Here is a 14,078-nt window from a genome sequence, read left to right on the forward strand (position 1 = left end):
TACAATTTAAAAAGAAAGCAGATGTGGAAATTGCAATGGGCCTGACAATCTTAAATTCAGTTCTGTTCCTTCGTAATTTAACGTATTTTTCACTTTGTTGACATGACAGCTGGCTTGTTTGTATCATCCCTGCATACATCTATGGGACACCAAAGGAAATAAGGTAAGTTTCTTGCAAACGTGAACATTTAAAATTTGCATTTGACTTGAAAATGCAACGAATACAAATCGGTGCCTCTAAACTATCAATCATTGTTTTTGGAGCTCTGGCTTTATCAATCATCGACACAAACACAATGAAAGTGAATAGAAATGGATTACAAAAGCACGCTTTTCATAGCACATACGTCTCTTCTCGGTTATTCTAAGTGTATAAACAAAAAGGAATTACAGTACTGAGGCAAGAAGCGTAATATTTTTACGTATTACTGTATCGAATACGCATTTAAGACCAGAATAACGTTTGAAGTTGCGTTCCTTATGCTGTGTTGTTCACTAAAACCGAGTAACATTTACTATATAAAACAAATATCACGTGCACACGACATAAATAACGAACAAGAAGCAATTGTAAACACTCGTCTGCTATTGTTTTGGGGGAACCAAGATGGCGGCAGGCCCCGCCCACTGGCTTCAAAACAACGTGCAGCGCAAGTCTGTAGCGCCATCTCCCCTTATTCTACCTCCATGGCTGTAACAGTTGTTGCCGTTTGACAGATGGAGCGACACTAGCGCTCCAAGCGGCAGGTAAGGTGAATGTCAGACGCGTCGTAAGCATAATGCTTGTTTTCATCTATTTCCTATGTAATTTCCGAATTATTTGAGTTATTTTCTTGCCTCCAAGAGTTTGTTTAGTATCAGAAGGCATATATGTTTCTAAAAATTATTCTAAAATAAGCGCAAGTATGGACAAAAACCGTGAATAGAGTGGCAAACTACAACACATTCGTGAAGAAACACTTGTGACATTGAACAGAATTGCAGCTTACCACGTTGATATCAAAAGAATATAAACACACAGATTCAAATGTAAGAAACACAGACATGTACCTCTACATGCAAAAGCGATCGACAGCTCGTTTATCGTTCTGCAGGACTACTGTGCTTGTCATTGTCGCCTGTTGCCAGAAGTACGACCTTCATCTTTATATTATCCTAAGTGGGACATGCAACTGCCAAATAGTGGGAGAAATATGCTGAAAACATTATAATGAGCTGATTGCATTACGTTTCACGAAAAACCAAATATTTGAATAATTTTCAAACAATCTGTCAGTGAACAAGGTGCTAACAAAATAATGTCATCACACGAAAGAAGCAAGGAAAATTAAGTGACTAACAATAAATGTGAATGAAATACATACCAAAGAAATCAGTAGCCCAAATGAGCCAACTTCTTCAGTTTCTTATTTGCTTTCTTGTTATTTGAAACTAAGTCTTGATTCCAATGATTGAGCCGATAAACGAGTCTCACTTTAACAGATATCTTGATCAACAGTTTCCATCTTACAGCACGTTTCTCTTCTCTTTCAATGGCATGCTAATCTGGCTTAACAACAAGTCAAGGGCATCTCTTTTTAAATATCGGGATCCTATAGTCTTCAACATTCGTTGATCCTTGTGATACAGTTTCTGTCGTTGTCTGTTGGCACTTTCCTTGTCCCGTAATAGTTTCGCTCGAAGTCTAGCGATCTGCAAATTCTGACACTTCACAAGCTCTTGTAAGACACGAAAAGCTGCACTTAATCTAACCACTTCATAGTCAAAGCAGGTCTGTGTCGATGATTCACACGAATCTGGCATAGAGAGTTGAACTGGCTGCTTCTGTGTCATAGGACTGTTTTACAGCTTTAGATTGACTGTCGAATCTTTGTGGCAGTTTCCTCTTCATCGTCAGTTGAGGTGACTCATTTGGAATGTCAAACAGTGTGGCTACTGCATTCCACACGAGTTTGTTATTGTCTGCGTTCATGAACTGGTTTTGTTCGAAATGTAGCAATCAAAACATAATATTATTATACAGGTAAACTGGGTCTTTCTTCATAAGGTCTTCTCGTCTGTTATTAACTGGCCATGTTCTGCTCCTAAAACGAAACATTCATCATTTATACAAATATAGTTTGCAAGTGAATCCTGACGATACAGTTTAGTAACATGATGGTATATACCTCTCAGGATCCTTAGGAAGCCTAAAAAAGACAGCTGTGGTGTCTTCTTCCTATTGTTGCTGCAATTTATTGCGCTACAAACGCTCCCGATGGTAAAAACCATTGTATACATCAAAATAAACAATCACTTTTCGGTTTCACCATCGCGCCGAACTCACAGTTCAAACTACCGGCCGCTTGGGGCGCTGCTGGCGCTGTAGGCAACAAAATCCGGGCGAAGTGTCGCGACTGTTATGTTAGACTGTGGCGTAACTAAGATATGAATATCTTAATTAGTATGGGTGCTATAACGCATTGAAGTTGTAGCGTACGTTTTGAGACGCCCTGTACTTATGAGCCGTCACAGCAGGGCTCGGGAATTTTTAGCTCAGGTCTTCTGCACGTCATGGTTCGCTAGTAGTCAAGAACCTGCAACGAGGAGAAAATAGTTACGAGATGGTGTTATGCACACTTACAAATGGCGGTAGTAGCGCGTGCACAAAGTGTAAAAGAGCACGGTACTGGCAGAGCTGCCGTTTGTACTCAGATGATTCATGTCGAAAGATTTTCGACGTGATTACGGCCGCACGGAATTAACAGACTTTGCACGCGGAATGCCAGTAAATAAGTACTCCGAGATCAACAGTGTAATGACTGTGCAAAGAACACCACGTTTCAGGCATTCCCTCTGACCACGGACAGCGCAGTGGGCGACTCTTTCACTGAACGTTTCCGAGATCAGCGCCATTTGCGTAGAGTTGCCAGTGCTAACAGACAAGCAACAATGCGTGAAATAACCGCAGAAATCAATGTGGGCCGTACGACGAACGTATCCGTTAGAGGAATGCGGCGAAATCTGGCATTAATAATGGGCTGTGGCGGCACACGAAAGGCGCGCCTGCCTTCGCTAACAGCACGACATCGCCTGCAGCACCTCTCTCCTGGGCTCGTGGCCACATCGGTTGGACCCTAGACGACCGTGACCTGGTCAGATGAGGCCGGATTTCAGTTGGTAAGAGCTGACGTGGGGTCCGAGTGCGACGCAGATCCCATGAAGACCTGGACAAAAGTTGTCAACAAGGCACTGTACTAGTTGGTGGTGTCGCCATAATGGTGCGGGCTGTCTTTACATGGAATGGACTGAGTCCTCTGGTCCAGCTGAACCGATCGTTCACTGGAAATGGTTACTTTCGGATACTTGGAGACCATTTGCAGCCAATCTTGGCACAAACAACGATGGAATTTTGATGGATGACAATGCACCATGCCAATTGTTCGTAATGGGTTTGAAGAACATTCTTGACAATTCGAGCGAATGATTTGGCCACCCAAATCGCCTGACATCAATTCCATGGAACATACTGGGTGATCAAAAAGTCAGTGTAAATTTGAAAACTGAATAAATCACGGAATAATGTAGATAGAGAGGTACAAATTGACACACATGCTTGGAATGACATGGGGTTTTATTAGAACCAAATATATACAAACTTTCAAAAAATGTCCGACAGATGGCGCATAATTAGCATAATAAAGTAAGACAAAGCAAAGATGATGTTTTTTACAGGAAATGCTCAATATGTCCACCATCATTCCTCAACAATAGCTGTAGTCTAGGAATAATGCTGTGAACGGCACTGTAAAGCATGTCCGGAGCTACAGTGAGGCATTGGCGTCGGATGTTGTCCTTCAGCATCCCTAGAGATGCCGGTCGATCACGATACACTTGCGACTTTAGGTAACGCCAAAGCCAATAATCGCACGGACTGAGGTCTGGGGACCTGGGAGGCCAAGCATGACGAAAGTGGCGGCTGAGCACACGATCATCACCAAACGACGCACGTAAGAGATCTTTCACGCGTCTAGCAATATGTGTTCTTTTTTTTTGTTATAATAAAACCCCATGTAATTCCAAGCATGTGTGTCAATTTTTACCTCCCTATCTACATTACTCCGTGGTTTATTAAGTTTTCAAATTTATACTGACTTTTTGATCACCTGGTATATGGGATACAATCTACAGGTCAGTTCGTATACAAAATCCTGAACCGGCAACAGTTTCGCAATTATGGACTACTATAGAGGCGACAGGGCACGGTATTCCCGCAGGAGACTTGCAACGACTTCAGGAGCCCATGCCACGTCGAGCTCCTGCGCAACGCCGGCCAAAAGGAGGTCCGACTTGACATTTGGAGGTATCCCATGACTTTTCTCAGCGTTGTATCTGAGCGGCAATTCAGCCCCTCATGCAAACGACACTAAGGAGTTTTTCAGCTTATTATTCGCGAGTAACGTTTTGCGCGCGACTCAGATGTACTGGACGTGACACCTTGTTACCTCGTTGAGGTCAACGCGTTAACTGTTCGTCTGTCACTACTGTGATGCAGCAGCGGGACCGAGAAATATCTGAGCAAAATACAAACTAAACTACGATCAACCCTTTTCAATCCACTGCTGTATAACAATATTTCGTATTTCGAAAACTAGTTTCCCGAGTTATCAACGATCTTCAAAGTTTCCTTTCGCTGTCGACAATATAAGAATCGAACGAGCAGAACGTATGATGCACATTTAAATATCGTACGTAACAAACGTAGCAACTATCGTCCGGACCACATGTGAGATGATAGACTTCCGCAAAGGGACATCGATTTGCAAGCACATACGTTGTATATACAAGCAGATATAGGAATAATTGTTAGAAAGTTGAAATAATTATAATTTCGATGGAATAGCAGTGATTGCCGATTTCGGCCGTTATGAACCATCTTCGGATGTTTTGACCTAGATTACAGTATAACACGCCAACTTTGGTGCCGTGTTTGGCTCTCTCAGCATTAAAGTACTGTATGTTCCGTGAGTAAGGCAGGGGAAGCGGCGTCAGATGGCCAGCATGAGTTGACAATCCAGTCTGTAGAGTGTAACACAAAAAACACTACTGGTCATTAAAATTGCTACACCACGAAGATGACGTGCTACAGACGCGAAATTTAACCGACAGGAAGAAGATGCTGTGATACGCAAACGATTAACTTTTCAGAGCATTCACACAAGGTTGGCGCCCGTGGCAACACCTACAACGTGCTGACATGAGTAAAGTTTCTAACCGATTTCTCATACACAAACAGCAGTTCACCGGCGTTGCCTGGTGAGACGTTGTTGTGATGCCTCGTGTAAGGAGGAGAAATGCGTACCATCACGTTTCCGACTTTGATAAAGGTCGGATTGTAGCCTATCGCGAATGCGGTTTTTCGTTTCGCGACACTGCTGCTCGTTTGGTCGAGATCCAACGACTTTTATCAGAATATGGAATCGGTGGGTTCAGGAGGGTAATACGGAACGCCGTGCTGGATCCCAACGGCCTCGTATCACTAGCAGTCGAGATGACAGGCGTCTTATCCGCATGGCTGTAACGGATCGTGCAGCCACGTCTCGATCCCTGAGTCAACAGATGGGGACGTTTGCGAGACAACAACCATCTGCACGAACAGTTCGACGACGTTTGCAGCAGCATGGACTATCAGCTCGGGGACCGTGGCTGCGGTTACCCTTGACGCTGCATCACAGACAGGAGCGCCTGCGAAGGTGCACTCAACGACGAACCTGGGTGCACGAATGGCAAAACGTCATTTTTTCGGATTAATCCAGGTTCTGTTTACAGCATCATGATGGTCGCATCCGTGTTTGGCGATATCGCGGTGAACGCACATTGGAAGCGTGTATTCGTCATTGCCATACTGGCGTATCACCCGGCGTGATGGTATGGGGTGCCATTGGTTACACGTCTCGGTCACCTCTTGTTCGCATTGACGGCACTTGGAACAGTGGATGTTACATTTCAGATGTGTTACGATCCGTGGCTCTACCCTTCATTCTATCCCTGCGAAACCCTACATTTCAGCAGGATAATGCGCGACCGCATGTTGCAGGTCCTGTACGGGCCTTTCTGGATACAGAAAATGTTCGACTGCTGCCCTGACCAGCACATTCTCCAGATCTCTCAGCAATTAAAAACGTCTGGTCAATGTTGGCCGAGCAACAGGCTCGTCACAATACGCCAGTCACTACTCTTGATGAACTGTGGTATCGTGTTGAAGCTGCGTGGGCAGCTGTACATGTACACGCCATCCAAACTCTGTTTGACTCAATGCCCAGGCGTATCAAGGCCGTAATTACGGTCAGAGATGGCTGTTCTGGTAACTGATTTCTCAGGATCTATGCACCCAAATTGCGTGAAAATGTAATCACATGTCAGTTCTAGTATAATATATTTGTCCAATGAATACCCGTTTATCATCTGCATTTCTTCTTGGTGTAGCAATTTTAATGGCCAGTAGTGTACTTCGAAGCCGAAGGCGTAGGAATAATAAATTTGGCATACTTTTCTGTTGACGGATGTAAGAGTTTGCAGAAATGTGGGCTGTCATGTATAGAATGTGAATATGTTTGCATGCTCGCTCTGAGACTTCACCGTTTTTCCGAGTGTTCTGAGCTACGAATTTGGATCGTGTGAAGTGACTCCCGACTTAGAAATATTTCAGCGACACGCTTGTGGCACAACTAACACTGAACTGGGTTGAGTATTTCTTTGGGTTGATGGTTTAGAATTACTGTGCTGAGTTTGGGAATGTTACTGAATAGCTTCCATACACTCAAATTTATTTGACGCTGTGCTGACAATTAAACAGTGACAAGTATCAGTTTACCATCATGTTTTGTAAAAAATAAGTTGTCTTACTGAATATTACTTTGCAGTGAGTCGCCTAAAGTTATCTTTGGCAACCATGTTACATTTCTACAATTTTAATCACAGCGCATCCAGTTACAAGGATCTAATTTCAGGACTCTTATTACAGAGAGTTATATTTATAACACAGGTCGGCATGTCGCAAGGTCTCGTTGTGAAAATATAGAATGATAACGTAGCCTTGAGAATTGATTTCGACTTTTTCATTCCTGATTACAGGTTGCTGAGTGACAACGTTTGTATTGTTACAATGGAAAATAATTTTGTAAACGCGAACACGAAACTATCTTGTAGAGGCATGCCGGTTTAATTGTGGAGGTTCAAATGGTTCAAATTGCTCTGAGCACTATGGGACTTAACTTCTGAGGTCATCAGTCCCCTAGAACTTAGAACTACTTAAACCTAACTAACCGAAGGACATCACACACATCCACGCCCGAGGCAGGATTCGAACCTGCTACCGAAGTGGTCGCGCGGTTCCAGACTATAGCGCCTAGAACCGCTCGGCCAATCCGGCCGGCAAATTGTGGAGGTGTTACGTGGAATTTTCTAGTCGACACAGGGCAGAAAAACCAATACCTAGTTGTTTTGCTGGTAGACTGTTACTATGGTATGGCTTGAGCAAGCAAAATAAAGTTGGGGATTTTTTATAGCATAGACCGACACTTACAGTGTTTTTATGAAACCTTCCGTTAACCGCAAGATACTTCAGTAGCTTTGTGAACCTCAGAGATATAACGTCGTGTTATCTCTTTTCGTTATCTGCAAGACACGTATACTTTTGTTGATTTAAACACAAATGTGAGAGCTTTCATAAACAAATGTTGTGCATCGTAACCTCTTGCGTAATAACGAGAAGAAAAGTAGCGAGATGTCGTTATCGTAGTGCTTTGAAATCCGAAAGGCGCACCTCGAGCGTAACATAATCTGGAATGAGACACGAGGTAGAAAAATAAACAAAAGCTTTGCCTTATCTTCAATGACAAACACAAAACTACCGTCACTTATCAAAGCAAGAAATGTTCGCGTTGTATTACACAGAGACGTGTTTTTACTCTTCAGCAGACCCTAATACAAGATAAAACTTAGTACCAGCGATGCTTACAGTGCGTATACGCTCGCAGACAGTTAAGATGTAGAAAACCCTATCATGTAGTAGCATGCTACGTACCCTCTGCCAAGTGCTTCGCAGAGGTTTGCAGTGCGCAAACGTAGACGTAGACAGAAAAGTTTCATCTCAAAAGCTAAGGATGTTTCGAACACTTCAGCATCACTCATCACCTAGAGACATCTGTTTCGGGTTCTTCGATCGACGGGCGTTTAATTACCAGACAGTTCGTCAGCACGAGTGGCCGACATACTCAAAGAATCATCTTCCACATATTTATGGATTAGGTCGAAAATGAGACATTGAAATCAGCACGTTGGAAGCCTGCAATAACGTACAGGGACTTGGATGACAACATCATCGTGTGGAGTCCTAGTGCAGAACGACTTTGTGACGTTTGGAAACAACTAAACAGCCTCCTTCACATTTAGTTTGGCATGTAAGTGGGTTTGAATTTTGTAAGTCATTACTCACAGATTGGAACTTATAGTGTCCTTAGAATCATGACCCGAGGCAAATGAGAAGCAACCCGAAAGGGCAACAACCTAGTTCAAAATTGTGGACGAAGTTTTCGACCATTTCAAACTCGACGAATCAACCAGATTTCTGTGCCTTATCACCCACCTGCACGACCAGGAGGACTTGATTGCTGACCTGGTCGACGCCCCGGACTCAACTACCTGGTACACTCTAGCCAAAAAGACACTTCTACGTCGTCTTGGGCTCTCAACTGAGACAGCAATACGGCAAGTGCTCCACGTCGAACAACTAGGCAACAACATACCTTCACAACCATGGAGACGGCTACGGGACCCGGTCAGCAACCATCTACTCTCTGACACAGCTCTCCTCGCCATCTGGTCAGATAAACTACCTTCTCACATCCGCTTTGCTGTGACTCAGAGGTCTCCTGAACCTGTTGAGCAACAAATGACAATTGCTGACAAACTACATGATGCGTCACTGCTCTATTTCGCCAGCCACTGCCTACCTGGCAAGTCTCAGGTTCAGGCTCCCTGTCCTGCAGCCGGACGCGGCCGGAGCCACACTGTACTGACTATTCTACTCGTTTTGGGACGCTGTAAACAAGCAGCTGGGACGCCACCAGCTCCGTCCTCGGTCACGCCCCCTGCTGCAACCGAACCGGCTGCGGCCACCGAACCTCAACCACCGCCTCTGGCAACGAACTTTCCACACTACCCATACTGTTACTTCCACACATGGTTTGGTGAGGCGGCGTGGAACTGCAGACCATCCTGCTACTTCCCAAACGCCAATCGCAGGTAGGTTCGAGTGCTGCCTCCTGTGCACAACATGACAGGCACCCCCCAGAGCTCCATTCTGTCTGGGAACGACCAGATAATTGTGGACGACATTACATTAAAGATATTTCGTCTGGATACATTTTCCTAGTGGACACAGGCGCCGATGTTTCACTGCTGCCTACGTCCTTAGTGTCGTCAAACATCTGCCATCATCATACTTTACTGCAGGCCGTGAATTCAACTAAACTACAATGCTCAGGTTCAACTTCCCACATCGTCTCACTCTCCGCAAACTACAAACTCAAGTGGACTTCTTTAGTGTGTGAAATTGACGAACCTATACTAGGCATTGACTTCTTACAACACCACAAACTTTCACAGGACCTAGTGCGAAACACCGTGTTTCATCACCCGTCCAAGACTCACTTCCCCTGTGCTACGTTGAGCAAACCCCCCCGTGACAAATCAATCCGGGCTCGTCTCATCTGTGCATGTTTGTCTCTGTTGACAAAGTTACAAGAAACCACACATAAGAGCCTTGTTGAGCTTGAACAAGTCGCTCGCCTATGCAAGGAAAACTTCGAGCTCTCCCTCCGGCTCCATGAAACACAGCTCCAACTCTCCGATGCAGCAGAGGAATTACAGACACTACAGCTAGGACAAAGCAAGGTCAGTAAGTGCGCCGAATCTCCTTGCAATCCCAGCAATCTAGCCTCCGTGTGTTTACCTCCCGCTACCCCTCGCAACTGTGCTATCAAGACTGCCATAACATGTACTGACAGCTCTGCAGGGCCACACCCTCCTAACACGGCAGTGTTTGACACTCAGCCTCCCATGCCGCCGGCACCATCGATTAAATGCACGAACAATTGTGGACACCTACCTCATACCCAACATTGTGGACTTTACCAGTTCCCTCGCAGGTGCGACCATGTTCTCTGTCATTGATTGCAAACGGGCCTACCACCAGATCCCCATGACACCTGAAGACATCAAGAAGACAGCAATCACCATCCCAATCAGGTTATTTCAGTTTCAATTCATGCCCTTCGGTCTGAAAAACGCAACCCAGACCTGGCAATGCTTCATCAATGAAGTGCTATTCGACCTAAAATTCTGCTTTGCATATCTTGATGACATTCTTATGTTCAGCTCCTCTGTCAAGGACAACATTCGACATGTGCAAACTGTTATGAACACTCAGCAGGCATCGAGACCAACCAGAACAAATTGCAGCTACATCTACCTGCTGTCACTTTTCTTGTTTTTCAGGTCCCTGCAGACGGCATTTCACCGCCCCCTGAGAAAATACAAACAATACTAAACCTACCCCGACCTGCGTCATTCAAAGAGCTCCAGCGTTTTCTGGGGATGGTTAATTATTATCGCCGACATCTACCTTGGGCTGCGGAGATTTAGGCTCCACTGACGGACACCTTGGCAGGCACCAACACTTCTGGATCTCGGCCCGTTCCATGGACCCCTGCTATGACTGATTCTTTCACTGTCCTCAAAAATCTTCTTGCGAGGCCTGCACCATCACGCATCCTCATCCCAATGTGCAGCTTTTCATCACCACAGATGCAAGCGATACTGCCATTGGTGCTGTCCTTAGCCAGACAGTCGACGGCCAGACTTCGCCTTTCCTGTTCTTCTCGCACAAGCTACACCAATGCACAACGGAAATATTCCGCATTTGACAGGGAGTTGCTCACAGTCTATGAAGTGGTCAAGCATTTTAAGACTGACTTTCTATGTTTTAATGGACCACAAACCCCTGGCTGCAGCCATTATAAACCCGCCAGCTGATCCGCTTCCTCGCCGCTTCAGATATATGGACTTCATATCTCAGTTCACCACTGATGTCAGACACATAAAGGGTGCTGACAGCATAGTTGCTGATTTCCTTTCACGAGTTGATGCCGTCCATTTGCTGTTAGACCTCTCTGTGCTGCCTAACCTCCAACCCACCGACGAGGACACACAAAACCTGATTTCAGACTCTACCTCTTCACTACACTTCATTGTGGCATTTCTGGTGAGATCTGGTGCGACAACAATACGGGCACGTTGTGCCCCCTCATCCCAACCATGTTCCGTCAAGCTGTCTTCAACGCATTGCATAATTTAGCCCATTGCCAGCAATGGGCACACTCCAGCGTCGCGTGCCAACGATGCAAAGTACACAAGCACACTTCACCCCCCTCGGCGCCTTTTCGACCCATCCTGGGCGTTTCCAGCATATTCATATTGACATTGTTGGCCCTCTCCCCCCCTCTAACGGCTTTCGTTACGTTCTCTCGTCTATCAACTGAACAACTCGCTGGGTCGAGGCTGTCCCCCTCCCCAATATTATGGCAGAGACTGTTGCTCGGGATTTCGTTGAGTCATGGGTAACGCGTTTTGGATGTCCAGCTGTCATCACGACTGACCAGAGCAGACAATTTGAGTCGGCCCTGTTCAACGAGATTTGTAGCATTTGCGGCATCTGGAACATCCGTACCACAGCATATCACCTTCAACTTAACAGGCTAGTAGAGCATTGGGACCGCACTTTCAAAGCGGCTCTTCAATGCCACGACTCTCTATGGACAGAAGCCCTTCCCCTTGTGCTACTTGGCAATCATGCAATCTATAAGGAAGACATCAAAGACACAATAGCCGAATTCGACTACAGCCAGAACATTGTTCTCCCTGGCGAACTCATGAGTCCCTCTGCTTCTCTCCCTCAGTCTGACTTACCTTCCTCGGTGGACCACATCAGACGCCACTTCATCAGCCTCCACATCCCTCCGCCTGCCAGCCATTCTGGACCTAAGGTTCACGTCCCGAAATCTCTGGACAATTGCGAATACGTCATCCTCCAAGATGATACTGTTCGTACTCCCCTCCAACCTCCATATACCGGCCCATACCGAGTTCTGCAGCGCTCAGCCAACACCTATGACATCCAGATAAAAGATTCAGCTGTTACAGCCTCTCCCAACAGACTTAAGCCTGCTCTTGTCGAGCCTGCTTCTGCCCCCCTTCAGGCCACGACCACACCACTCACTGTCGTGGCTCACGACGCTCCAACCACACCCTCCACATCGGACTTACACACTTGGCTGAGTGACTTCCAGCTCCAATCGTCAAACTCTCCTCCGACCTCGCCCTCTACTCCAGTCTCACTCACTCAGTCGAGTGACTACATGCTCCCCATGTCGAGCTTACCTATGATCATGCCCTTGCCGCCGGGCCTTTTGCCTGCCTCACCCTGTCGAGGTTTCTCACACCCCCCTCCATCTTGAACGTGCCTTCACTCGAGGTGTTTGTGCCTGTCCCCCCCCTCCCCCCGGACATAATCCACGACATCTCAATAATACAGCGTGATGATACACTGTTCGTCATGTGTTTCCCTTCATCCAGTGCTCATGACACAACCTCCACCATTCCCTGCCACCTGGTGAAATGTGTTCCCCTCTCGCCCGACGTCGACCTGGACATGCTACGTGTGTTCGCCCTGCCCACTGGAGATATCGTCGTTGTCACTCCGTTCATCCCAAAAACTGCTGGCCTACCTGTTACCGCATGACCAGCACGCCCAGTATGACACCCGGCTCACTTCAACGACTCCCAGGTTCGGTGGCCGAACCTTCCTTCACAACATCTACCCACACAGCTCCCCAACGATGCTGTCGAGCTGACCATGGTCCAACTCCTGCAGACCACCCCTGCCGACGCCATGGTCACCTCCCCCCCCCCCCCCCCTGGCCTCTCAAGAGTACTCTGTACTGCGGGAGGGGGCTATGTGTTGCCAATGAGGTCGATACCTGCATTTACCTGAGTATCGTCTTTGAACTAAGCTAAACATTATCTTTGTACAGTTCTACCATGTCAGTTCTTTGTAAGCCTTTGATGTGTTTAGGTGAATAAACGAACTACTGCAAAATGGGAGTGTTGTTTGGTGTAATCGACCCGAACTTCCTCCTCAAATGTATTCTCACTCCCACTTTGTCAGAGCCCCACTCGCGAACATGATGGTTTTTATGCTATCAGGATCAGTCTCATCCAGTTGGTACAGATGTAAACTAATCCAAAGCCAATCTGTCACAGGCATGTAAGACTCTTTATTCATGTCTGGATGCGAAAGCAAGTGCGATTTACACAACTATCATTCAGTCTTTTAAACCCCCTTTGATATTCCTCAGTTCATTGCCATAAGGCTTAGATTCAGTAAATGAAGGTTGTTAAATTATTGATCACCAATAAACTTCCCTCGCAATTAACAGGTGCTGGAAGATCCTTAACATCTAGTAAGTTTGCGTAACTCAGTTTGATTCCTTGTGCATTAATAACACATCCCAGAAGCTTAATTTAATTCCTTGCAAATTTCTATTTCTATAAATTCACAGTTACGCCCACTTTTCAAAAAGTCATCAGCGCTGTTACAATTATCGCACCCACTCTGATGACACCACCTGTTCTGGACATCATTAGCTCCGTCGAACAAGGCATCCTAAAACTTCCCAGGGAATCTGCCGAGGAGATCCGGCGGGAGACTTGTCGTGCTCTGACACGGTCTCAAGTGCCTAAGAACAATATAACAGCTGCAGAGAGGTCAGTGGTTCGATCCCTACGAGAAGTTCCTGATATTGTGATTTTACCGGCAGATAAGGGAAATGCGACTGTTATCCTTTCCGCGCCAATGTATCTGAGCAAGATGCACCAGCTTTTGGACGACTCTGCATGTCACATACTAAATAAGGACCACACAGCCAAAATTCAGCGAAAAACTTTGGAGCTCCTTAAGAACAGCACGATCTCCAATG

The sequence above is a fragment of the Schistocerca serialis genome, chromosome 7 (genome assembly GCF_023864345.2).
Source record: "Schistocerca serialis cubense isolate TAMUIC-IGC-003099 chromosome 7, iqSchSeri2.2, whole genome shotgun sequence".
Classification (NCBI taxonomy): Eukaryota; Metazoa; Arthropoda; class Insecta; order Orthoptera; family Acrididae; genus Schistocerca; species Schistocerca serialis.